General features: G+C 38.7%; 1 protein-coding gene across 12 annotated transcripts in view; it reads left to right on the top strand.

The window, feature by feature from the left end:
• The window catches only part of ELMO1 (engulfment and cell motility 1), a 732,114-nt gene that overhangs the window by 169,987 nt on the left and 534,401 nt on the right, over positions 1-27,726 (top strand). For 10 of the 12 annotated variants that reach the window (XM_045053264.1, XM_045053261.1, XM_045053265.1 and 7 more), the window contains 4 exons: positions 1,303-1,350; positions 2,002-2,120; positions 11,303-11,371; positions 24,355-24,421. The gene's annotated coding sequence lies outside the window, so the exon portion shown is untranslated. Of the gene's footprint in view, positions 1-1,302; positions 1,351-1,977; positions 2,121-11,302; positions 11,372-24,354; positions 24,422-27,726 lie in introns of all 12 variants that reach the window. The other 2 variants (XM_045053260.1, XM_045053258.1) reach the window with 2 other exon arrangements.

Genomic DNA, 27,726 nt, shown 5'->3' with positions numbered 1-27,726 from the left:
GGGGCCCAGTGGGGGAAGGGGAGGCTGCATTAGTCAAGTGTCTACCCTGGCTATACTTTTGAATTTTCTCATTCTTGATTATTTTCCCAAAAGGTGAAGCTGCAGGTGGTTGAATGGTGGTTACCTGAACTATTATTTCGAACAAATCTTTCTAATCTGTTTTTACTTGGGATTATAATCATAACATTTGTAGAAAAGCTTTGTGGCCTCCTCAAGGTATATAAATCTTGTTTTATTTTTCATGTACTAATAGCATAGTGCATTTTCTCTCTTAACAAAAGTGTCTCTATGTGCTTCAGCCTTTTGATTTCTAAAAAGCCTGTCTGCATTGTTATTTGTGCATATATGTGTATGTGCACATGTACAAATATAAATGCAGCTATGTGAGTGTGTATTTACTATGGGGCAGAGTGAAAAAGGAGCTCATTCTTCCACACTGGGAAACAACTTCATATGAACCTGCTTTCTTCTGAGCCATTTTTATTGCTTGCTTAATTATCTTTATCAAGGTCACTAAATGGTAGAAATGCTGACAAGAAGGAATGAGGGTGCTTTACAAAGGAACAGTAAGCCAGGACTGCGATCGCTCATGTGCTCCCTTTGGGGCAGGGTGGGGGAGCTGGTGAACAAAAGCAACAGTTTCTAAGAACAAACAATGACATTCTCTGTGACCTGGAGCACAGCGAGCAACCCTGTGTCCTCACACGTCAACTCCCTCCCTGAGACCCAGGCTACCATTTCCTCCAGCCACATCTACAAGGCCAGCATCTCAGACACTTTGGACATCTTGTTTTTCTTGTTGGTTTTAGAAAACATTCCTTATAATGGTGGGGGGGCGGGGGAGGAGGGAAAGCACTTTATATTTTTTTTTAACTAAAGAACAGCTCTAACAAATTTACAAATCTCTAAATACATGAGGGCCTGAGTGTCTTTGTTGAGCCTTTGATCTGGAATTGCTATATCTTCCCCTGACCCCTCAGTGAGGGTAAAGACAGGTCTTGCTTTGCTCAACATGGTCTCCCTTGCGGGGCCCAGTGCCTGGCATAGAGAAGGCCCGAAACAAACATTGTGAATCAACTGATTGACTGTAGTTGCAAACAGAAACTCGACGGTGGGTGGAGATTAAGTTTAGCCCATATAAGCATCAGTCAAGATCAAAACATAAATGCGTTTATGTTTGTGTCTCTTACAGATTTATTTCCTCTTGTTTTTCCTCTGAGAGCTTTGAAAACATTTTAAATTTTATGAGGAACAAATGACATGTCCCACTATGCCATCTCAAATCTTCTTTTCTGAATTCAGGTTTCGTCTTAATTGCGGAAAAAGTGACACAGCTGCACTATAGAGAAAGTAAGCACAGAAAAGCATATTTTTAAAAATACCCATAATCTCACTGCCCAGAAACAACAGCCACTAAAATGTTGTTTCCTTCATAGTTTTCTGTATTTATGTCTTTAATGTATATCTATGTTCACATAATTGAGGTGTGTTGTAAATATAATTTCATATTCTGCTTCTTTTATGTTATTTCATAAGTGTATGCCAGCCATTGAAACTTCCTCAAAAAGCATAATTTTCATAGTCATGTTGTGCTCCACCATAGAATGATGCTGTGTAATCAAGTTAAATTCATTTCTCCATTATCGAACATTTAGATCATTTGGAACATTTTATCTTTATGACCATCTAAAGATAGTGTTTGTGCATATCATGTGCACATAATGTTTGTGCACAACAGATTACTTTCTTGGAATGATTTCCTAAAAATAGACTTGACTATTTTTAACGCTTTTGATTAAGTATTGCCATATTGCCTTCTGCTTTTATTGCAATTTGTAGATTAAACTTCTACCAGCAGTGAATGAGACTGTAACAGTAGCTGATAGCAGCTCCCATTTGTTTTTGATGTCTTATGTACCAGACACAGTGCGATATGTGTGTCATATCATTAACTGTAACCATACCAATATGAAGTAGGTATCCTCTCATACCTATTTACAGATGAGAGACTGACAAAGAAGCTGCATAACTTTTCCAGTGTCGTACAACTGGATTTGGGATCCAGATGATTCACCTCCAGAACCCTGGCCTTCACCATACTGAGGGAACAACATTGAAAGGTAACACTGTATACCTAGTATTTTGATTCTTTGCTAATTTCATGAAGGAAAAGACCGTATCTTGTTTTAAATTTCATTATTTTAATATTAGCAATTTTAGGTGCTGTCTTATTATAATTATTAGCCAGTTCTATTTCTTCTAGTGTAAATTGTCTCTTTCTATCATTTGCTACTTAGTGACTCTTCTCTTTTTACAATATAAACTTGTTAAATATTAAAAATATTCTGTTTTTCCTGTGCCTATTGGTGGCTAAAATTGCTCCTGTTTGGCATATAATTGTATTCGGATATTTGACCTTGTGACAGTTCATTTTTAAGCAGTCAAATATATTATTTTTCTTTGTGATTCCTTCCATTACTAATTTTATGCTCGAAAGTAGTTCCATATCCAGATATCTGATATTAACTTACATTTTCTTTAAAAACTCTATCCTTTTCTTGTGTTGATCAGCCAATCTTTCTAGGTTGTTTACCTAGAAAGTCTTGCTAATTGCCTCAGGTTTCGTCTATTTGTCTGAGACCACACTGTTAGAATCCAAGTGGAAACAGATCTTTTCTAACATTTCTGTTAGTCTGAAAACACAGTTCACAAAAATTTCAAGACAGCAACTTTGTCTGCTCTGTCTCCCCAAAAGAGGAAAACCAAGAAAGCATAGATACACATTGCTAATGATCATTTGATACAGAGGATTGAGTTTTGGTCCTGGGCATCAGTGCCCTTTTCTGGCACTGAATTCACTTGGGTTGGTTCTCAGTATAAGAAGCCAAAAGACTAGAGTTACTTATGAGGTGTCAGTTTTTGAAATATAAACCCTAAAAGGACATATTTCCAATCCAAGAGGTCTGCCTTTTGTGCTAGATCACTGTAGAGCAGTCTTTGTTTACAAAGCATCACATTATCTGGCAACAAAACCTCATAACAATCAAGGCTCCTTTCATTTTCCCAACACTGTTTGCTGATAATTCTTCAGAAAAATTTTGAGATTTTTTTTCATGCTACTAATTTATGCCAACATAAATGGGAGTCTAATATTCTGTTTAAAAAGAAGTGTAAACATATTTTGGGGATGCTTCTCCATTCACTCTAAAATCTAAAGTCTGAAATTATTTACATACAATTTTCAGTGATTTATTAACTAATTATCAACTGAGGTAGGGCTGATGTTGAAAGGGTAGATTTGCTATGGGTTCCTAAACTACTTTAACTCCCAGGAACAGAAAACCTACAATTATAAACAAGACATAGGCAACCATGGTAACAGATCTACTTTTCACAACAAATACACATTTTTTCAAAAACAATTAATGTTCCTTAATGTTTGATTGTTACAAGCACTTCCAATGATATCTGTTACCTTCTTTTTTTTTTTTTAAATATTTATTTATATTGAGAGAGAGAGACAGAGAGAGAGAGAATATGAGCAGGGGTGGGGCAGAGAGAAAGGGAGACATAGAATCTGAAGCAGGTCTCAGGCTCTGAGCTGTCAGCACAGAGCTTGATGCAGGGCTTGAACCCTGAACCACAAGTTCATGACCTGAGCCGAAGTTGGATGCTTAACCAACTGAGCCACTCAGCCAACTCGATATCTGTTACTTAGAAATAAATGTCCAGGTAAATATGGGTCTAGATGCATTAACTTTAAGTTAGTTATACAGACCTAGGTTATATTAACTTTAGACTTGAAAATCTTGTGACGATGTTTTGATCCAATTTTAGACTATGTTATTATGCCTTTTCAACAAACAGTTTTCAACAAACCTTTTCAACAGTTAATCTGGAAGTTATGTAATGATTTATAATGCATGATGGGATATTAAGCAATTACTATTTGAAAATAATAACTTCAGTGGAAATCCAAATGGTTCTCCAAATATGAGGAACAGTAAATCTCCTCTAGCTACTTTTCATACCATAAGACTGAAAGATATTTCACAAATTATCTGGACTGACTTTGAAGTAACTGAATGAAATAAAAATTATTACCCAGAATACCCTAATTAAAAGTGATTATTCATACCAGCAGCTAAATTTATTGTGCACCTACTATATGCCCGAGATTTTCCAATCAATTGGCACTGATTTCTCAGGTACTATGTCATTCTCATTTTATGCTCAAGAATACTGAGGCTTAGAGCAGCAGTCAAATAACTTGTTCAAAGTCAACTTTTATCAGAAAGTCTGTTTAAGACAGACTTAAGCCTGTCCTGTCTGAGTTCAGGAGCTGAGCTCTTACCTCCTATGTAATAAATAAATATCAACCACATTCTGCCAACCCATCCTAGGTACACGATTATTAAAAAGGCTGGCTCTTCCATTATTCCTGAACTTCATTCAGCCAGCATAGTAGTCAAGATATCTGAGGAATTGGACCCCATAAAAAGATGCCAGGAGTGACCCAATTAGCCAAGAACACCTATTTTTAAAGGTAACTAAGAGTGTTTGGAGGCCCTTATTTTTGAAAGCCTCTCTTTCTGAATAGTGTACCACTTTTTGCATAGAATCTCTTCTGTGTGAGAGTAGAGGTCAAAATAGCCTGCAATGGCTTTTAACGGGCACCTTATTTTTTGGGACACATGGAGTGTCCCCATGTGACTAATTTGTAGCCATTCTTTTTTTTTAAGATTTTTTTAAAGTGATCTCTACACTGAATATGGGGCTCAAACTCACAACCCCGAGATCAAGAGTTGCACACTCCACCAATTAAGCCATCCAGGCACGCCTTTAGCCATTCTTTAAGTAAAGAAATAAATTTGGACCAAAACTCTAAATACTAAGTGTACATTTGAGGCTTTTTGATGCTTATTCTCCTTTGCCATGAAAATATTGCCAATTTCCTAATTGTATTAGTGTATTATATTATAAAAAATGGTATCAGGGGCGCCTGGGTGGCGCAGTCGGTTAAGCGTCTGACTTCAGCCAGGTCACGATCTCACGGTCCGTGAGTTCGAGCCCCGCGTCGGGCTCTGGGCTGATGGCTCAGAGCCTGGAGCCTGTTTCCGATTCTGTGTCTCCCTCTCTCTCTGCCCCTCGCCCGTTCATGCTCTGTCTCTCTCTCTCTCTCTGTCCCAAAAATAAATAAACGTTGAAAAAAAAAATTAAAAAAAAATGGTATCATTGGGGGAGAGCTGAATAATGGTAACATCAGGCCACTCTGTATTATTTTTTTATAACTGCTCATGTGCCTATACTTCAAAAATAAAGTTTTAAACTATTGCCAAATTTCCATCTTGCCAGGGAAATGAACTTCTGGGCTTTGCAGCTGATAACTTTCATCCAGCTAAGGTCCCTCTTGGGGTATTGGCCATCACTTTGAAGAGGCACTGATGTATGAAATGGGCACAAATTGTTATCATAGAAGGACCAACAGAGCATATCCATAAACCTGCATAGAGGGTCTACCTCATGTCCTCCTCCTGGTATGTAGTCGAGGGCCAGGGTGTCTCTGAAAAGCTTCATTAGAAATGAAAGTCAACCTGTTGAGGAAGACTCCCAACTGCCTCTAGTGGCACTTATCCCCTGCAAAAAGACAAACTCACCAGGTGACAGGGTGAGCCCCAGACAGAGGTCTGCAATGAGCAGGGAGGAATCAGCCATGCTCCTTAGCTGGCTGCTGCCTTTGGATGTTTACTTATACACATCAGTGCCAGATCCGGACAAGGACAGATTACCCGAGTGCTGGCTTCTGGGAAGGGAACGTGCAGTGGAGAGACGAGCAGAGCAGCCTCGTTCGGGCAAGCAAGGCCAGTCCCAAGAGGAGCTCCAAGAGCCTACAGGGCCCCTGTCATCAGGGGGACTGCTCACATGCTCACCCAGGAAATCTACTCTTTGTGAACCGCCTTGAGCTACTAGGAACATTCCCAAAATAAGACATTGATTTGAAGGACTGACGGAGGGTGAAAGAAAAAATTGAAGATCTGTTCGGAAGGCAACTAACTGTCTGAAATGCAATCTCTGCTTTTTGTTTGTTTCTTTGCGTAGAGAGAGAGGAAGGGAAAATAGAACCCTGATAGCTTCACCTAGTTAATGAGGCTGATCCTGGAAGTTCGTGGAACCCACTTTGGCCCATCCTACCCAGAAATGCCCCAGTCGGTATTCAGAGGAACCTGTTCAAGGTGGTATTAGGAACAATGTTGCAACTTTGAAAAGATAGAGCCCTGCACACAGCATGAATTCGGAGGTGGAAGAAGATCTGCTAAGGGAATTTGGGAAGACAAATGACAGGGCAGGGAATACAAGGAATTCTCGCACGAGCCATTTCATAGACAACCCCAAAACTGCCCATCCGTCTTCTGCCGTCAGCCTACCAAAAGCCTTGTTGGCGTCTCTGAAAATAGATGGCTAAATAAGCCTAAGCTTTTTTGGTTCATAGAATTGGTGAATCAAAGGGGCAGAAGATTTATCTCATGCCTCTAAAGATCATTTATAACTTGGCTAAGTGGCCCAGGATAAAACCACAATAAAGGTGATTCATGCAGGAAATCCACTCTGTTGAGGCAGAAATGAAAATCCACATTAAATCACCGTCCATTCTGTGCACGGGAGAATTGGAGTGAGCCAAGCTCAGTGGATTCCCAGGCACACTAAAGGCTGAAAACCCATTGTTCTTGGAAAATGGGGGAAATGAGACTCCTTTAAAGTGGGAATGCAGCCTCTGGCTCTGAGAGCAGGGAGGTACTCCTGACCAGGGTGAGCTGCCCAGTGGCCCTGCCATGCGGGTGTCTGGGACTATATTCCCGGATGGCAGCCAGCCTGGGGATCTATTCAATTACTGCAAGATCCTTGCCAGGAGGCTTTTATCAGCTGCACTATTTATCAAGACAATTGGACCCAGTACAAAAACCCACCTTTGCAAATTGCCATGAAAGGGCTGTCTATGTGGCTGAATCAGGGATGTCTGCTGCCTCTTGGCTTTTGAACTCAACTGTACAGTTACTGCATTTTCTCCTGGCTGGGATCACCTGAAAATATTGTTGCCCCCTATCCTTCACCTTTCCTTTTGGTCCAGAAGTCTAACGTATTGAGGGATAATCTAAGTGCAAAAGCAAGCTCACGGAGCAATCACACATGGGCCCATTATTTTGCACATGATTTATTTTTTGCATGACATTAAAGTCTTCTCAGTCTCTTTCCCTAACCTTCAGCTAGAACCACACTTCTTCCCTTTTTCCTGCTAATGATCTATCAGATCTCACTGTTGAGCATTGGTTATGACCAAGTGAGATGATTTCCAAGCCTGCACCCTCGCTTTTCAGTGAGAAGTGGATTGATGCTTCATCGGAAGGCCTCAGTTTTATTGTAAATTAACAAAAAAAAAATGTAGAATATTTTTAGTACACTTAGTTTCGGATTTTCCTTCCCCATTGGTTCTTTATTAGCCTTTATTCATACAGTAAGGTTGTATGCAACTTAAAATACAGTTATTCAGTCATAATGAGCAATACCTAATGCAACTCGGTTGGTAGCAATGGAGTCTGAAATGGAGATAATCCACGAGTACATACACATCAGTGTGGTACTCGCCGCAAATCACTGGTGCTCCTCTGTTGTCGTGACTGAAAGCTGACAGTGGCCATTGTGACACATTCTAAAGGGTGGTCTAAGCAATTCATCCGGAGTTGTGATAAAGGTAGGAATTCCATCCATGATAGATTTAGCAAAAGCAAAACCTCATTAAAGTAAATCCCCTTCTCTGAAAATAAGTTAAATCTATTAACTGATTTATGCTCTTGTCAAAAGGGCCCATGTCCTTATAGGTGATGGTAAGCTATCTTGTCTATTGACAAACACTTGAAAACTGGATTTATATGAGAATCATTGGCTTTCTTAAAAAAAAAAATAATTCATGTCTCTTCTTATGCACTGCATAAGGGACGCACCCTGCAAACATCAGCAATAAAGAAGGCTTATTTTATGGTAAAAGCAATCTGGTAGATTGTAGGTAGAACATTACATTTGTCTGGTCATATAAATCTTACGGGCACAAACTAAAACATACTGAATGTGTCAATTAACCAGAGTTCCTATTGGATTTTTTAAAAATAAAAACTGTTTCTCATGGCACTACAGTCAGTACTTTGATTCGTTCCCCTTTCAAAGACTAAGGGAAGGGATAGGCCCCTGGTAACAGGCTGTTGCCCATCAAACTAGATGGAGACAATTAATTTAATGAAGAGTTTCTATTTAGGAAGAAGCAGTAGGAGGAAAGGGCAACGGTGGGAGCTTCCACCAGGTTGGCTGGTGTTTTACAGGCAGGAGAAGCAGCTGGAAATTTGGATGATGGTTTTGAAAGCCTGATGATAAGGAAAAGGTCACTAAAATTGAAATGGTGGGTGGGAAAGTGGAGCAGACCAGGCTAATGTGGCAAAACTGAATCATCTCGTGTGTGTTAGAGCTTTTAAGGAACTCTTTTCTTTTTGCTTCAAACAGTTTGCTCTTCTCCCTAGTGACTACTGTCCTATGAATGGCATAGATTATTTGCCTCTTTCCTTCCACCTAAATCAATTCTAAAAGCAATTTTTTAAAGTTCAGTTTATATGATAAGGAATGTTCCCATCAGACCTGAGTCATATTGCGAATGTGTGTCTTTTGCTTTAGTGTGTAGTTTTTTTAAGCCAATGTTGTTCCCACACTACCTTAGAAACAATGTGTGTATTTACAAAACTAACAAACATTGTAGCTTGGAAAATTCCTTTGGCACAGACAGGAGTGTTCAGCCACAAATGCTTCTGACTTAAAACCTGAACCAAATAAAACTTGACAGCAAGGCAAAATATTTTATAGGCAAAGTGACATTTTATAATAATGGAATAATAAATGCAGAAGGGAAAATGAACCAAAGCTGAAATATCATCTGAGATCCACTGGATACTAAAGGGAGGTGAATCTCATTTAGACTTTTCCTGTTTTTCTGAAGCACTCTTAAACTTAGAGAACTCCCATATTTCTAGTTGCATGGTCGCATATCTCCAATCGCATGTCTCTGTGAGATCTGGATGATGCAGTGGGAAGCCTTGGTCACGTGGTAAAATGGATGGATATGGAAAGAAAAGTGATGGAAAAATCACAGAACCACTTGATCAAGCACTTCACTTTGCAACCAAATCAAGCAATGTTTAAATCAACCTGATGAACATAATACAACCCAAAACCCATCTACAACTGGACATTAAATCACATTACAAATGGAATTAATAAAGACCAAGTAAGCTTACTTGCCAATCTCCCGTCTTCTACCCTACTACAAAAGTCAGCAACCACTATTGATTTGCACATTTAGGAAAATCAGCAAGGGTCTATCAACCACCTTTCTAGTCCATAGGACAATTGTAAAGAGGATACAAAATATCGATGTGTTAGTCTGGGAAAATAGAAATAGTCAAGGCTGGTTTTAACACAATTGGGTTAGACTAGGATTAAAAGAGAGCCAGGATTGCAAAGCAAGTTGGTGTGTGGATCTTCCCACAGTGCCAGGAGACATACATCTGCCTTTCTTTCCTTTTTTTAAAATTAAGTTTATTTATTTATTTTGAGAGGTGGGGCAGAGAGAGAGGGGGGAAAGCGAATCCGAAGCAGGCCCTGCACTGTCATCGCAGAGGCCAACACAGGGTTCGATCTCATGAACCATGAGATCATGACCTTAGCCAAAAGCAAGAGTCAGATGCTTAACCGACTGAGCCACCCAGGTGCCCCACATCTGCCTTTGTGTAAGCGTTGGTGAAATGCACTTTGGGTTCACTCCAAATGGATGGACCCCAGGCTGGGAAAAGCCCACAGTCCTCATGTTCATCACTCAGAAATAGATATTTCCCCAAAAGAATGACCATGGTATAATACTGAAGAAACAAAACAAGGCAAACAAGAAACTTACAGTCATCAAATCACTAGATTAAACAATGACTTTAGCTAATGTATTATTCATTTGACAGACATTTATCACTTGGCCTACTTTTCCATGGTAATATATGGAGTGCTGGAGGACAATTGGAAATGATCTAAGCATCTTATCTCTGGATGTTTGGTTTCATTAGGTCTGGAGTGGGGTCTAGAAATAGATCCTATTTGTTTGTTTGCTTGCTTGCTTGTTTTAAACTCCTGAGAAGATTCTAAGGATCCACAAGTTGGGAACCCACTGATCTGACAGAGGTTTTCAGTCTCTGTGTTGCCTGGTAAGTCAGAGAGAGCAGTAGGAAGGAACCAGAGCTGAAGCAGAGAGAATTGATCATAGCTCCAGTCTCTGAGCCTGCAGGACAGCAGCTATAAAGTGCGTTGCTGGGGAAGAAATTCAGAACTTTTTGTCCAAACATTACGTTACTATTTAGAAGCTGTGTGACCAGGACCAAGTAATTAAACTCCTTGAAGGGGTACTTATCGCACCCCCTTTCAGAGTTGTTAAACATTCTAAGTGAGATTGTAACAAGGCCTGCTCTGGTGCCTGGTCCATCATCAGGCTTAGTTTCTGTCCTTCTCCCTCACATAAGGTGTAGCCCTTCTTCCCCTCCTCCTTTAATGTTAAAAATTGTTTTCATTCTCCACAACCCAATCCCAACCTACATACTCCATGAAAGCTTTATGACACCTCCACCACTCCCACCACCAAGGCTCACTGACCTCCCTCCTCATTGTGCTTCTGTGGCCCTTATATTCAGGATCACATAATCTGATACTTAATTGTCTTCCAGTCTCTTCACGAGTATTATTTTAGTTTTCCTGGCCTGGCTCTCCTTGAGCACTCAGACAATGTTTTCTTCATAGAGGGGCAAAAGAATTCCTTGTTGGTTGATCAAAAGTACCTGTTGGGCTGCTTCCATAAGAGACATCTAATGAGGAATGGGAAACCCTCAATTTTCTGTCGACATAATGCAGTGGAGACCAGCCAACATTGCCACGGCTTCTGTAGGCATTAGTATTCTGAAATAATCATCAGAATGCCAGTCTCCTTCCACCCCCACTCACTTATTTTGTTGGAAAAATGCAAAACCTGCATTTTCCATGAACCACATCTAACTCTGCACAGAGTGAATGCAGTGTCTGTGTTTAGCATCCCAAATGTGATAATTATGCATTATACTTACTCCATGGCTAAATCTTACATTTCTATACTAAAACACAAAGGAATGACTAAATACTCTAGTGTGTTATCTTGCCCTTCCTTACCATTGTGGGTTTTCCTCTTATCATCCAGATTGGCCCCATGCTGAAATGCGCCTGTAAAAATAAATAAGAAACTTCAGATGTATACAAGACTTAAAAGGTGAGTGATGAGAAGAGGTGAATTGTAGGGACATCTGTGCCAGCAAACACATGAGCATATTGGAAAGAGGTAGCATTGTGTGTGTGTGTATGTGTGTGTGTGTGTGTGTGTGTGTGTGTATGTGTATGCCTGTGGAGAAAGCAGATTTTTTTTTAATGAGGAACAAAAGCTGGGTTATGTAAGCAGCACTGTTCAAAACAGCTTGTATAGCAAGAATGGAAACAAGGTATGAATATTCATAAGTAAAATGGAAGAAGTGTTCATTTGCAAGGAAGTGGAGATGAAATTCTGAATATTGTTTGACCACAATTTTACCCAGAAAGCTTTGGATGTGTAGATCACACAATATGTCATACAAACATAAAACCAACTAACCCCATTGCCTCAATATTCCCCTTCTTCAATACACTAATAACCAGTTTATTAATATTTCTACATGTTATTCATTCAGGTTGTCTTGATTTTGATTCTTCCACCTCTGGATACCTAAAAGTGAAAGAAGAAAGAGATAATAAAAATAATCATATACAAAAATTAACTCCAAATGAATCAAAGGCTTAAATGTAAGAGCCAAATCTATAAAATTCATACAAGAAAACATAGGGATAAATCTTGGTTACCTTGGATTGGGAAATGGATTCTTACATATGACATCAAAAACATAAACTAGATAAGGAAAAAATTGATAAGTTGGATGTTACCAAAATGAGAAACTTATGTACTTCCAAAAGATACTATCAAAAAGGTGAAAGACAACCTACAGAATGGGAGATAATATTTGAAAATCATATATCTAATAAGAGTCATGCATCTAGAGTATAGAAAGTACCCGTGGGGATTCTGTATGGCTCAGTTGGTTAAGCATCCAACTCTTCATTTCAGCTCAAGTCATGATCTCGTGGTCTTGGGATCAAGCCCTGCATCGGGCTCTGTGCTGACAGAGCCAAGTCTACTTGGGATTCTCTCTCACCCTCTCTCTCTGCCCCTCCACTACTTTCATGCTCTTTCTTTCTCTCTCTCAAAAAATAAAGTATATAAAGGACCCCTATGATGCAATAATAAAAAGTGAATAACCCAATTAAAAATGGGCAAAGTATCTGAGTAGACATTTCTCCAAAGGAGATATACAAATGGCCAATAAGGACATGAGAAGATGCTTAACATCATTGGTCGTTACGGAAATGCAGACCAAAACCATGAGGTACAACATCACACTCACTAGAATGGTAATAATAAAAAAGTCAGATAACAAGTGTTGGTGAGGAAACGGAGAAATTGCAACCCTCATACACTGCTGGTAGCAGTTCCTCAAATGGTTAAATATAGAATTAGCATTTGACTCAGCAATTTCACTCCTATGTATATACCCAAGAGAAATGAAAACATGTCTATGGAAAAACTTGTATACAATATTAATAACACCATTATCTATAATAGTCAAAAAAATGTAGAAACAATCCAAATATCCATCAGCTGATGAATAGATAACAAAATGTGGTTCTTCATACAATGGAGTATTATTCAGCCATAAGAAGGAATGAAGTACTGATTACATGCTATATCATCAATGAGCCTTGAAAACATTGTGCTGAGAAGCCAGTCACAAGACTACAAATCATGTGGTTCCATGTATATGAAATGGCCAGAATAGGCAAACCTCTAGAGATGAAGAGTAGATTAGTGGCTACTTAGGGTGGTAGAGCGCATAAAAGGGTGATAGCTGAAAAGATAATGGGGCTTCCTTTTAAATTTTTATTTATTTTTGAGAGAGAGAGAAAGAGAGAGCAGAGGAGGGAAGAGAGAGGGAGAGAGAGAGAATCCAAAGAAGGCTCTGCACTGTTAGCACAGAGCCTGATGCAGGGCTTGAACTCACAGTGAGATCATGACCTGACCTGAAACCAAGGGTTGGACACTTAACTGACTGAGCCATCCTGGCTCCCCAGGGGCTTCCTTTAAAAGTGATGTAAAATGTTCTAAAGATGACTGTCGTAATGGTTGCACAACTCTGTGACTATACTAAAAACCATTGAATTGCATACTTCAAATAGGTGAATCATATGGCATGTGAATTATTATTTCAATAAAACTGTTGCAAAAGAAAAAAAGAAATGAAGAAAGAAAGAAGAAAAAGGAAAAAAGAAGTACTCACCACGATCTTGGGCTCTGTTAGAAGACCCAAACTTTTTATCAAATGAAACTCTATCAGTGAAATTATCAATAAATTGAATGATAGGAACAACATGAAAAGAAAATGATCAAATGAAACTCATTCCAACCTCTAATGCATTCCCTAAGTCTTATGTACTGTCATGTAACATTTTAATGATGGGGTCTTAAGCAGTGATATTTTTCCCCCCTCAAGTAGAACTTTGATCCCTCATACATTTGCCTTGAAAATTGGAAGACTCAAAGCAAAGTTGATGTCAAATGGCAGACTATATTATAGCATTTGTCATAGTATTCAATCTGTGGAGCTTAAGTTTGGTAGTATTTTTCTTTTCTACATGAAGCCAAGAACAAATTGAGTAACCTTCTAGAATTTGATTAGGAAATCAGTGGATCAAAGTTTTAACTTTAGGATGAGGTACAGTAAGGGCAAAAATTAAATACACTTCAACCTGTTCATAGGATTTAGATAATCAGCCCAGAACTGATCTGTTGCCTCTGTTTTCAAACTGCATTCTATGGATCCTTCTGTGGAGGAAGGGATCCAAGGAGAGTGTGTTCCAGGTTTCTCCATCCAGAGAAGCTCCACTTCTATCTGTTCTAAATGTAGAATTTCTGCTTAACAAGATGCTATGGCTAAACAAGTGTTGAAACATGGGGATCTAGATCATTTTAATTAACAGAAGCATCCTGAACTTTCCCAGCCTCATAAAGTTTTTGTAAAAACATGAGCCCACCTTCACTCACAGAGGAAACGTCACCAGTTCACAGAAGACCTGCTTCCTGTAAAGGACTTCCCACCCTAAATATTTCTTGGAGTCTTCTGGAGGCGTTTTGTACATGTTCAAGAACAGGTCACCATTTATTCACTCAACAAGCATCAGTTCTGTGTTTGGAACAATGTAGTTATCTTCCAGCAGTCAGGTAAGGACTTTCTGCCTTACCCTTACCCTGTCCTTTGTTCTTTTGGTCAGGCAAGACTACCACTTTTAACAATCAGGGAGAGATCGTCTTTCCAGTCCTTTTTCGACCAGCTGTGATGAAGAGATGCCATAACACCTGGAGGAAATTAGGATTCTCCCTAATCCTTTCAACACAAACATGTGACAACAAGATGTTCTGGCTCTTTAAAAAAAATCTAAGGGGAACCTGGCTGGCTCAGTTGGAAGAGCATGCGACTCTCAATCTAGGGGTTGTGAGTTCAAACCCCACGTCGGACATAGAGATTACTAAAAACTAACTAAATAAATAAACTTAAAAAAAATACAGTATACAATTCAATGTGTTCTTTTTTAAAATCTATACTGCCTTGGCTCAGAGATAAAGCAAGATTTTTCATCACATAGCTTTAGACTGTGGAGTGCGAAAAATTAATGAAATTTCATTGTAGAATAAATGGGCTTTTGAAAATCTAACTCAAAATGAGCCATTGCTGGTTTCATGTGGCATCTAACTAGCCGTTTCTGATGTGGCCTTGTCTGGTTTCCCACTGAAACACCCATGGAAACTCAGAGAACAGCGAACCCTCAGACAGACAGCTCACCTATTACTAGAGTATGTATGGCACCTGCACTAACTTAATAGTGGAGTTAATATTTGAAGAGCCGAAACCTCCTTTGGGGGAGCCAGCATAATATTTTGTGATTGAAAAAGCTTCATCCCTCCCACCCTGCCTCAGAACCTGAGTCTCCCTCAGTCATCACTTGGACAAGTGTTCTGCCTTTCTCCCATCAGGGAGGCTAAAACCAACCTTTTAAACCAACCTAGTTAGAAAATACTGGGTATTTTGATTTTTATCCCTGTATTTATATTTTTGGCAATTGCTTCTATATGCTTTTGGCCAGTACTATGGTGAAATTATCTTAAGTTTAAATTATGAAAGAAGGAATTCAATTTTGTTCAGTGATGCATGTCCATTACCTAGAAGAGTGCTCTGCAAAGAGTAGACAATTAATATTCATTGTTTGCATATTCATAAGTAATTAGTTTTAAAAAGTCAATAGGACCACAATTAACTTCTAATCACACTTGTGCTTTAATTTTTGAAGAGAATTTAGGCACAGAATTCTTTAATAATGGTTAAATAGTTTCATAAAGAATTTTATTATGAAATTCACCAAGAGCTGAGAGAAATAAAAACCAGGAGTTGGTTGAAAGAAGGAATAGTCCATGTAACAGCAAGAGTACTAAAATAGCCTTTGTTTATTAGTGACCTTCAAGGAATCAGCCCTATGTCCTCTCCCCGCCTACCAAAGCAAGTGTTAACAAGCCCACTCATTTGCCAGAGCAGAGCTGGGCTCCCAGTCAATGCCGCTGACAGTGGAAGGAAGAAGAAATAATTACTTCTTAAAGCCACACATTAATTTAAGCACTTGGGAAAATTCAGTTTGTGAAAAATAAAGAATGAAATGGGAACAAAAGAAAAACCGTGTTTCATGTCAGAACGGAAAGGTTAGAGACAGAAACAGCGAACAGAATGGAGTGTGTGGAAACACAGTGAGCTGGAACCAGTGGGAAGACCAGCCTCCTGCTGCAGCATGGCTGGCATTCACCTCCCCACCTGTGAACGGGGACGTTACACTCTGCACACTGCTACCACCCGCTTTCCCTCTGTATAGACAAGGTGGGGGATGCTCACTAACCCCCTGGCAACCTACTTGTTTGAGGAAGGACGTTAAAATCATGACTACTGTTTGGGGGTTTGAGGGCACATGGAGTTAAAGGCAGCTCTAGGGCCATCTTTATCCTTCTCTTTTCAACCCTGCACCCAACTCCTGTGATTTCTATGTATAAATCACCTTCTTCCTTTACTTCCTCAGCTTTGAAAGATAAACATGAAATACTAGATTAAAATGTTTTTAATTCTGCCATTTAAAGGTGCTTTGGGGGACGCCTGGGTGGCTCAGTCGGTTAAGCGTCCCGCTCCAGCTCAGGTCATGATCTTGCGGTCGGTGAGTTCCAGCCCCGCGTCGGGCTCTGTGCTGACCGCTCAGAGCCTGCAGCCTGTTTCAGATTCTGTGTCTTCCTCTCTCTCTGACCCTCCCCCGTTCATGCTCTGTCTCTCTCTGTCTCAAAAATAAATAAAAACATTAACAAACAAAGGTGCTTTGGAATATAGGTTTTATTATTATTTAATACGGCAAGGCCACCAGATCCGAAGTCAGCTGCCACTGAAAAATAGTTACACCTATAGATCCCAAGAGGCGGGGGTGTGTCATGCAGTGGAAGGCTACGTGGGGACGTGCCAGGGTCGGTCAGGAGGCAGAGGGAGAGGGGACAGTTGTGAGCCAGAGCTTTTACTGTGATTTCTGTAGGAAGGAATGGGCCTGGCATTGTAAGCAGGCTTAGGATTGGCTAGTTTGGACAAATTCAGTGGGCTCTGGGGCACAGGGTCTGTCCCTAGTTGTCTGGTACCTCGTCCTGGAGTACTTACGGAAGAGGATAGCAGCCCAAAGTGTGAAAGCCAGAGACAGGAGGTGGTGGGGGATAAGGGCTCTGGACTGTTGGTTTGCATTTGAAAGGCATGCTCAATGTCCAGTTGTTAACTGTCTCTAGGTATTGGCTAGCCGTGGGAGGGATAGTCCCTCCAGGGTCAGCCAGGCCCCAGATGTCAAAGCATCAGAATACAGAAAATAAAAGACATGTTTCATACAAAAGGCACTTGCATAGATTCAGTTTACCAGAGTAATAAACCCAGCATTTCAGCTGGTGACTTCCATTATGATGTGGAACTCCAGTATTGAAAGGTCGGGTTACCCATACATTCAAAACCATAAAAAGGGTTTCAAGCTGGATGTGAAGAAACTACTTCTATTGCAAGGAACCATCCTCATTCTTGCCCTGGTGATTTGCTCTGAGTACTAAGAAAAATATTTCAGGAGGATGCTTTATGCTTTATTATTGACCATTAACTTGTCATACCATGAAGGAAAAGGATGGTTTAGGACTGCTGATAAGAGCAAGAAGATTTTCTCTTTATCACAAGGTGGAAATCCAACCTAGTGCATCAATAGCAGAAGATCTTATCACTCAATAGAAGTTCAGAGCCTTGCAGAAATGGACCTGCAGGAAATTACTTTCATGGAGGAGGAAAAAAAAATGACATCAGGTTATTGGTCCCAAATGGCTCATCCTAACCTCCAAAAATAAAATACAGATGAAGATGTCAGGAGGTAGGAGACATTCAACAACATTTAAACTAAGACTTTCTACCAGCCTATTATTGGAGTTTGGAAGGAATTCTCTCTAGCACAGAAGCTGATGGAATTGGATAGAAAAATACGATCAGTGACTCATTCAATGAATGCCTGTTTGCCATAAGGTAGGAAGTGCTTGCCTTCATCTTGCACAGTTTATGTTCTGGTTACTAAAACCCAAAAAGGGGATGTATAGATTTTTTCTTCCTCTGGGATGAATAGGCAAGCAAAACAAAAACAGAAACAAAATATGCCCATGGAAAAAAAGGTATTACCAAGGGATAAAGAATGCCAAACAAGATGTCAAGAACTCCAGAGGAGAAATAAGCTTCTGAAATGGCTTTATTTCAGAAACCAAAGGAAATTGTTAAAAACTGTCAACCTCAGCAGGATTAAAGGAGACATATCCTTCATGAGAGAGAAGCAGAAAAATAAAAAGAAATAGACGAGTCTGAGATGCAAAGGGAAATGAATAAGGAAGGTATTCAAGAAAACTAAAAATGTAACACCAGAACCAACACAATTACTGGGAAAGAACAAAACTGCTAATTCAGCAAATCAAATCAGTAATGGGGCAAGATTAAGAAACTCTTCCAGGAAACAGAGAAAGAGAACAAAGAAAAAATGACAAGACAGAAGATGATAATAAGTGTCTAGGACAGAAAATAGAGAGTTAACAGAATAATTATATGGTGTACCTGAAGAGAAATTAGAAGGACAGAACAAGAGCAAGAATCAGACACAAATGTATAATACTTTCATAGACCAGAAAATACGGGGGTTTATCACATTTCCATAAACTTATATACATTTTGACAAAATATTTGCTCCACAAGAACTACAGGAAAATAAAAAAATAAGCCTATAAATTGAAGAGTGGGTTATGTGCAAAAGATAAAAATCAGGTTGACCTTAGCCTTTTCCTCTGTGACACTAAATGCTGAAGACAAAGTATTGGCAGAATTTTGAGGTATAAAATTGAAATATAAGAGTTTTTTCATATGCAGGATTGTCTTCTCGCAGTGTGAGGTCAACACAAAAATATTTCCCCAGTTGTAAGGGCTCTGAAAATATATTATTAGCTCCTTACCTTTTTATTAAAAAAAAGGATATATTCCTTCTGAATGAGAGAAAAACAGGAAAAAAGAACTCAAGATCATAGATTTAAAGTCAGCCAATAATGATATGTGCCATTTAGTTTCAGTAACTATTGAAAATTTAGTTACAATAGCAAACGAAATTCTAAATTAATTTTTGACAGAGGAAGATTTATATGACAAAACAATAATTTAATTCCCAAAATCTTTATAAAAACTGTTTCAAAACCTAGGAATTAGGGTGATTATGGTGGAGAAAAAGGTTTCTAAATTCCACATTTCACTTAAAAGGACTCAGAGGAATGCTTTTCATTTTTTAGTTTGATGTAGGAAGATTATAGTTTTTTTTTTATGTTTATTTAAAGAAACCTTAAAGATGGGGTGCCTGGGTGGCACAGTCGATTGATCATCTGACTGTTTCAGCTCAGGTCATGATCTCACAGTTCATACAATCCACCCCTTCGTCAGGCTCTGTGCTGGCAGCATGGAGCCTGCTTGGGATTCTCTCTCTCTGCCCCTCCCCCACTCGTGCTGTCTCTGTCTCTCTAAAAATAAATAAACTTAAAAATCTTAAAGATAACTAACAGCAACACAAAATGACAACATATATTACCTTCAAATCAGTGAAGATAAGTGCAGACATATTATGATGTGATCCTAGTTTTAGTTTTAAAAAATGTCTAGGAAAAATTTATGTAACATGTATTTTTTTTTTCAATTTTCACTGTTTCTAAAAGGAACATATATTAATTTTAAATGTAGAAAAAATTTTATTTTCAACGTTTTTAATTTTATTTTTGGGACAGAGAGAGACAGAGCATGAACGGGGGAGGGGCAGAGATAGAGGGAGACACAGAATCGGAAACAGGCTCCAGGCTCCGAGCCATCAGCCCAGAGCCTGACGCGGGGCTCGAACTCACGGACCGCGAGATCGTGACCTGGCTGAAGTCGGACGCTTAACCGACTGCGCCACCCAGGCGCCCCTAAATGTAGAAAAAATTTTAAAAGAGATATCTCTCATATATAAATGAAAAGACTCATTGGCATTTTCTAACCAGTTTCTTTGTTTGCTCTGCACAATTCACCATCAGAACTGTCCTTATGTGCAGAATCAATTAAACATCCCATGAGAAAATGAGCTTAGTGAAAACTTCCATCTGGACTTTTGGAACAAATAACCTGCATCACTTTAAACAATGATTTGCATATCAAACATCGTTTGCACAACATTTGAACTGAGGTTACATAGAGGCATCTTCTTTTTTTTTAATCCTAGAAAAGCAACTATTCACGTACTTTGATTAGATAGTGATCTCTTTGAAGCCTGAGATTTTTTTTTTTTTATTCCCACTACCCAGCCCAGAGCCTGGTTATATGTTTGTCACATTCAAGTGAAATGAAATGACATAAATGAAAATATCCTGCCAGATGATTGTTGCTGTCACCATGTTCATTCCCATTATTGATCACAAGGCATTGATGTCACAGCCTCAAACTTCTTTAGTTGCATTTTGGGCCATTCCAAACTATTTCTCCCTCCATATTTTTGTAAAGTTTACTCACACCTGCAAAACCCAGGTGGTGTTTGTTACTATATATGCTTTTAATTACCAGTTGCTTAAATGAGCCGTAGTTGTGAAATTGCATTTTCTGCTTAAATTTAAAACTTTTTTCCATCATCTGATTTTTATTTAGGTCCTGACTTTTCTTCCCCCAGGTTCTATGGATCTGCATTAATTTTATTTTCTTTGGAAAACTTGTTGAAGCTAACAATTTAAACATGACAGGCTTTTTCAAACTCCCAGGCCTTTGTTCATGCTGTTCACTTGGCCCAAGTGTCCTTCCCACCCTCCCCCAGCACTTTTATACTCATCTGAATTCAGATATCACTTCCTTGATTAAGCTTCTCTTCCACCTATTGGTTTCCATTGCACATTGTACAGTCATTATAATGTTTATCAAGTAGTGCAGAGCCTGTATCCCCTCTGTACCAGACCCATTCTTAGAACAGTATAACATGTGCATTTGATAAACCCAGTTTATGTAGAGTTGTGTGGTAGGCCCTCTCCCAGACTCCCAGGATGTGACATTGAACAGGTAATGAACCATGACGTGGTACTATCTTCGTGGAGCTCCCGAGCTTATCTAATAAGATAATGACTAGTTTTGACTGAGCCATGACCAAAATAGATGGAATGATATACGTAGGGTGTGTGTGGGGGGGTATCTACTTAAGATAGGTAGTCAAGGCAGTCCTACTTGAGGGCAAACTAAGGCCAAGGCCTAAAGTACAAGAAGGAGCTAGACGTGTAGAAACCAGGCAACTGCCTTCTAGGCAGAGAAAAAAGCACATGCAAAGGCCCCAAAGAAGGTATAATCTTGCCCTGTTCAAGGAAAACAAACAGCTTAGTATATCTCAAGCAGAGGGTGAGAATCTCCCACAAGGGAGAAGAGTGGCATGAGCTGTCACTTAGGCAGAGGGACCCACGTAATGATGGCCCTGCAGTCAGTGGGAAATTTTGATTTAATTCCATTAGTCATGAGTTACCATTCAAGTTTAAAATAAGGAAGTGCCATTACCTCATTTCTGTTTTTAAAAGAAATGAGAATTCTTCACAGGGGAAGTAAATTGGCATGAGAAGTGTTTTGGGTGGAGAGTAGTGCCATTTACTGAAGTTAGGAAGAAGGTGGGGCAAGGGGTGTTGGAGTGATTGGGTTTTAGACACAGTATGTTTGAAAGTGGAAGAATCAAGTAGGCAGGTGGATTTATGAGTTTGCAGTTCATGAGAAATGTCTGACTCAGAGATTTAGTTTGAAAGATATTCTCATATACATGGTATTTAAGGCTATGGGATTGGAATGGATTACTTTGGAAGGAATGGAATAGGACCCAGGCCAAGTCCTGAGGCAACCGAACGTTTGGAGGTCAGATGGAAGAGGCAAAACTAGCAAAAGAGCCCAAGAAGGAGGGGTCAGTAATGTTGGGGAGTGTGATCTGAAGGAAAACAAAAGGAAAGTATTTGAGAAAGAGCAAACAGCCAAGTGCGTGGAATACTGCTAGGAGTGCAGTGAATGAGGACAGCTTTCCTTCTGAGCTGATACACCCCAGCTGGTTGGTGGCCTTGTCAAAAGCAGTGTCGACAGGGTGGCAGGAACAGAAGTCAGATTGGAATAGATTGTAAAGGAGATGGAGGTGAGGAAGGAGAGATGATAAGGGTGTAGCTTTGAGAGAAATTTTGCTGTAAAGGGGAGCAGATAAATTACTTTCTGCCTTTGTCTATAACACATACAAGACATACATTTTGAACACACTACAATACTTCTTTTTCAAGACTACTCAAAATGTAAGAAGAATCAATAGACCAAATAGGAATATTTATAATAAATGTGTGAGATGGGAGAAGTCTTCTGTTAATCACAGTACTTTTTTGTTAATTTCTGTTCTATCCTACACAGCTAAATAAATAATAGCTGACAACTTAGGAGCAACTGAAATTTGCCAAATAAAAAAGATTATTTTATTCAACACTCATAACAACCCTATGAGGAAGGTACTCTGACTATCCTGTCTTATAGACGGGGAGTTCAAGTCTTGGAGACTTAAAAGATTACATTGGACCACAGACCTAATAAGTGGTAGAGGCATGATTGGAACCCAAGTTTTGACTTCAGAGTCTGCATTCCTAAACTTAGCAAAACAAGAGTTGGAGATAAGAAAGAAGGTATTACTGACACAGGATAAAAGCTAGAATCTAAGCCATCCTCATTTACAGAGAAATGGTCTTTCACAATTCACTCATAATTTTGGTAAGAAGATGAATGTCTTTGTTAAGTAATCTTCGGAAGTAATTTAGATAATTCTGTGGGTGGCTGAGAATAAATGAACAGAAGCCTTTGATGTGATCCCTCTGCCCCCTTTTTTTTAAATGCAAGCAGGACAGAGATTTAGGAAATGCCATCAATGTGCCACTAAATCTGGAATATTTAAGACTGAATATTCTAAAGGTCTCTAAGAATATGCCCCAGACATTCATAAAGGAAGTGTCTGAGTAAGAGTAGTACATCCTTTATTTACTGGGTTTATGAAATGTGCCTATAGCAATAGCTTCTAGGTACGTTTTTTAAAAAGTAGGTTCCCCAAACATTTGACTAACCAGAACCCACATTTCATCGGTGTATAAGGCAACATCCAGGTAGAAAAGTTGAGTCTCATGCATGGCCTAAAGAGATCAGCAAATGCATAGAGGTAAAGAAAAGACAGAGGTGAAGTGTGAGCCAGAATAGGATGAATGCCCTCTGAAAACAGAATCCACCTGGCTCTCCAAACCAATGGCTGCCCTACTCATTTACAGAGCAAAGAGACACAACTCAACTCTAAGAAATGTTTAAGGCCACAGTCATTTAGTCGTCTATGCATTTAGTCATCTTGCAAATGGTTTTGAGTTTTTCAATGCACGTCACAATGCAAAGAGGCAGTTCAAGCTCTTGAGGAATTTATGATCTTCAGGAGAGATAAATTCTTTGGCTTATCTGCCAAGTGCCACAGGAGTGACAGACACCAAAACAGGGTGGTTGTGAGAATAGAAAAAAGAGTAGTGAACAGTGTCAAAGACTCTAAGGCAAAGGTGTAATACAGATTTTAAAAAAATCACAAATTTTAAAGGAAATATGTTGTCCACTATTTAAATTGCAAAGAAAAGAATTAAAACAAACATTTAATTCATTCTCGGCACTGATATTTCTGGGTATGCATTTGTACAGTTGAAATATCTAATGTACATTAAAAAGTCTTTTCTCTTTTTCATTCAGTGATATGTTGTGTTTCATACCACATTATATAATTTTCAACATCATTAAAAATTCATCTTATATACAGGCTATTTTAATGAGTATTTAATACTCCATTATGTGGTTAAACTACAACTTATTTAAGCATTGCCCTTTTTTTGACCATTTGAGTTCAATGCAACTTTTGAGATAACTTGAGATATACACTTTAGTGCCAACCATGTTTGTCTTGCTCTGATTATTTTAAGTACACATCACCAGAGTGAGTGAAACTTCTGGATCAAAGGACAGGAACATTTTTAGGGCTTTAGTTAGATGATGTTCCAGGAAGATTACAGTAATTTTTACATCTTTAAGGAAACTCTAGGTGTCTCTGTCTCATTAAACAATGGACTACCATAATCATCACTTTAATATATATATATATACACACACACACACATATATATATATATTAGTTTAATGAGTAAAACAATTACTCATAGTTATTTGAAATCTTTGAGTTCTTTGCTTAAATTCCATTAATATTCCATAAGCCACCTGCATTTTCCCTCTTATGAACAATCTGTTAATATCCCTTGCTTATTTGCTTTTTGGAGTTCTAGTGTTTTAATGATGTGTTTGAGTTCATTGTATATCAAAAATCATAACCCATTATCATATCTGTAACAAATATTTCCAAATATCTTCCTCACTAATGGTTTGCCTTTCAATTGTCTTTGCTTTATGTCAGCAGGATGGACAGAAGCAGAGGCAGAGATGCCTTAAAGCATCTGATGCCTTTGGGAGGAGGAGCTTTCAAGGTGAGTGTGGAGTTTCTGGACACATGCGTATCCCTGTCCTGGCAGATGAGTCTGAAAGTGGATGTGAAGAGCTGTGTTTGGTTCATAGTTTGGATTATCGTTAGTATACAGTGACAGACAATTGGAGGCTTAAAAGAAAAAAAGGAAGTGACGTGATCAGACCTACCTCTTAGAAACAGAGATCTAATGGTTGGAAGAAGGGTGGGTTGGAGGGGGAAAGGGTCTTACCAGTCTGTTCCTGGACTATTGAAGGAGTCTCTTTGGTGGTCTCCTTGGTTTAACTTCCATGACTTTGGGGTGCCTGGGTTGCTCAGTCAGTGAGCGTCCAACTCTTGGTTTCAGCTCAGGTCATGATCTCATGGTTTGTGGGTTTGAGTCCCATGTGGGTCTCTACACTGACAGTGGAGAGCCTAGTTGGGATTCTCTCTCTCTTCCTCTCTCTCTGCCCTTCCCCTGCTTGTGCTCTCTCTCTCAAAATAAATAAATAAACTTAGAGACTTACCTGACTTTTTCTTTATGCTTAAATTTGAATATTTAAATTTAAGTTAAAATAAGGAATGGAGTATAGGATGGACATTTCTTTCTTAGAGAAAGAAATAAAATAGATAAAGATGAGTGAAGATCCCAATAAACTGAAAGTGTTTGTGGGGCCAACATTAAAGGAATACAGGACTTTCTTTTCCAACATGTGCTTGTTTGGTGGACATATTTGATTAAATCCTAGAAATTATGTAGAAAAGTAGGAGCGATAAAATCATAAGAGATAGGCTTGCCTGAGAGCAGAAGGCATCAAGTGCTAGAGTTTAGGATTATTTGTAGGTGATGGGTAACCTTTATGTGTTAGACATGAATAAAGTAGCTTATTGGGAACATTAACTTGAGAATGTGTAATATTGATTGAAAAGAGAGAGAATAGAAGCAGGAAGATCAGTCATAAGTTTATTGCTTTGGTACAACATTTCTGGAGGGCAATTGGTGATATGTAGCAACAATATAATACATCCATCTTTTTAAAAAAATTTTTTTACATTTATTTTTGAGAGACAGAGAGAGACAGAGCGTGAGCAAGGGAGGGGCAGAGAGAGAGAGAGAGAGAGAGAGAGAGAATCAGAAACAGGCTCCAGGCTCTGAGCTGTTAGCACAGAGCCCAACATGGGGCTCGAACTCACGAACCGTGAGATCATGACTTGAGCCGAGGTTGGACACTTAATCGACTGAGCCATGCAGGTGCCCCAATACATATATCTTTTGACCCAAGAATTTAACTCTTGGGAATTTATTAAAGAAATAATAGAAAAAGTGTTTAAAGTTGTAGGTGCAAAGATGTTAACTGAACTGTCATTTATAATAGAGAAACAGTTTTAAAACTAAATATCCAACAATAATTCATAAGATGAAATACTATGTCATGACACAAATCTGTATTTACTAACCTTGAAATGGTTTCAAAATACACTTAAATGTTGGGGCGCCTGGGTGGCTCAGTCCGTTGAGGGGCCAACTTCAGCTCAGGTCATGATCTTGCGGTCCGTGAGTTCGAGCCCCGCATCGGGCTCTGTGCTGACAGCTCAGAGCCTGGAGCCTGTTTCAGATTCTGTGTCTCCCTCTCTCTGACCCTCCCCCATTCATGCTCTGTCTCTCTCTGTCTCAAAAATAAATAAACGTTAAAAAAATTAAAAAAATACACTTAAATGAAAGCAGAGAGATGAAAAACAGTATATTTAGAATGCCTCCACCTTTACTTTAATCATATATATCATCGCATCCTAGTAATCCTTGTAGAATTGTTATCTCAGTGGTGATTTCTAAAGCAAATATTGTTTAGAATAAATTTCACCAAATAAAATGTTCAAATTCCTCTCTTTCCTTCCTATCAGGAATGGAGTAAAATGGGACAGGGGCTAGGGCCTCAGTAAGTCTGTGCCTAATGTTAAATTAGTGTAAGTTCCATGTACTGTACATTTGTAATATACAGTAACATGCCACTTCTGCTTCATTTCGGTAACTGCAAAGGCACTTTTCCCCAAATACCGTTTATCATCTGATAGCCTCCAACTGAAGTCTTCAACAGTCCCCATAAGGTCAGCTATAGAAGTGTGGCATGGATCTCTGTTAAAGCAGAACGATCATGGCTCTGGATTGAGAAATCTGCTTTCAGTCCCCATCTGCCACTTTATAGTGAATTTGGCAAGTCACTTAACCTCTTTGAGTCTGTGTTTCATCCTTAAGTGGGGATAATAAAATATCTTTCCTTTAGTTTATGTGAATTGAACATAAATAAAATCCCTTCCTTGATTTAATTCTTGTCTCTTCAGACGAGGAAATTTAGACAAGGACTATAAATACTAGGGTAGCTTGTTTTATTTTTTATCTTAATTAAAAGTAACATATCCACAACTCATTGTATAAAATGCTGAAATATGTTTCCTTTATAATTAGTCTTTTTGGAATAAAACATAGATTATTTTCCCCAAATATCACAAACCTTTCCTATTTTCATAAGTGTACATGGAAATTAAAGAGGATCTCACCTTAATTATAAGTATTTAAGATAACATAATTATGTTACGTAACCTACCTCGGATTTATATTCAAGTGCATAGTGTATTTTCCAGAAAAAAAGGCCTACCATCTTTAGGTTCATCTAAAACATTTTGCTCAGGGAAACAAAATGCTATTTAAGATTTTTACTGTCAGGTAAATATATAAGGAATCCTACTTGGTTTTTACTTTCCCCATTCATAACCTAAATACTAGGCTTTTTAGGAGAACAAATGCACATGCTTGCAAGTGAGTAATTACTTTCTTGGTCATAATGCTATTGTATTAACATGAGATCTAATGTTATTCCTCCAAATTTAACCCAAATACTTATCAAAACTTTTTTTTATGCAAGTCTTAAGAGCCATATCAAGTCCAAAGCCTTAAAATTGGCAATTAACAGTAAAATTACTACCATATCTCTAAATTATCTTTTCACATTTCATCCTTCCACCCCCTTTTTTCCTTTGAAATAAAAGAAGAAATAAGGTCATGTTTGGGGGCAAACAATATAGGGTGTTGACAAAGAACTGCAAAAATTGGGACACTGTCTTAAAATAAAATTGATGTCATTGTGGATGTTTGAGAGTTGAAAGTAACCTTCAATCAATCTGGGGCCCTAAATCCAAAAAAAATCAATGTATATAAAACTACAGATGAGCTAAGTTTTTGTAGGTATATATGTCCTTGGAGAGACCAAGTTAGTAGGTCAGCTGAGGTGTGCTAACCCATGAATTGTATGTGGTGACCCAGGAGGGGAAGTG

The sequence above is a fragment of the Felis catus genome, chromosome A2 (assembly GCF_018350175.1).
Source record: "Felis catus isolate Fca126 chromosome A2, F.catus_Fca126_mat1.0, whole genome shotgun sequence".
Taxonomy (NCBI): Eukaryota; Metazoa; Chordata; class Mammalia; order Carnivora; family Felidae; genus Felis; species Felis catus.
The sequence above is the reverse complement of the archived record's forward strand: the minus strand, read 5'-3'. Positions and strand labels throughout refer to the sequence as shown.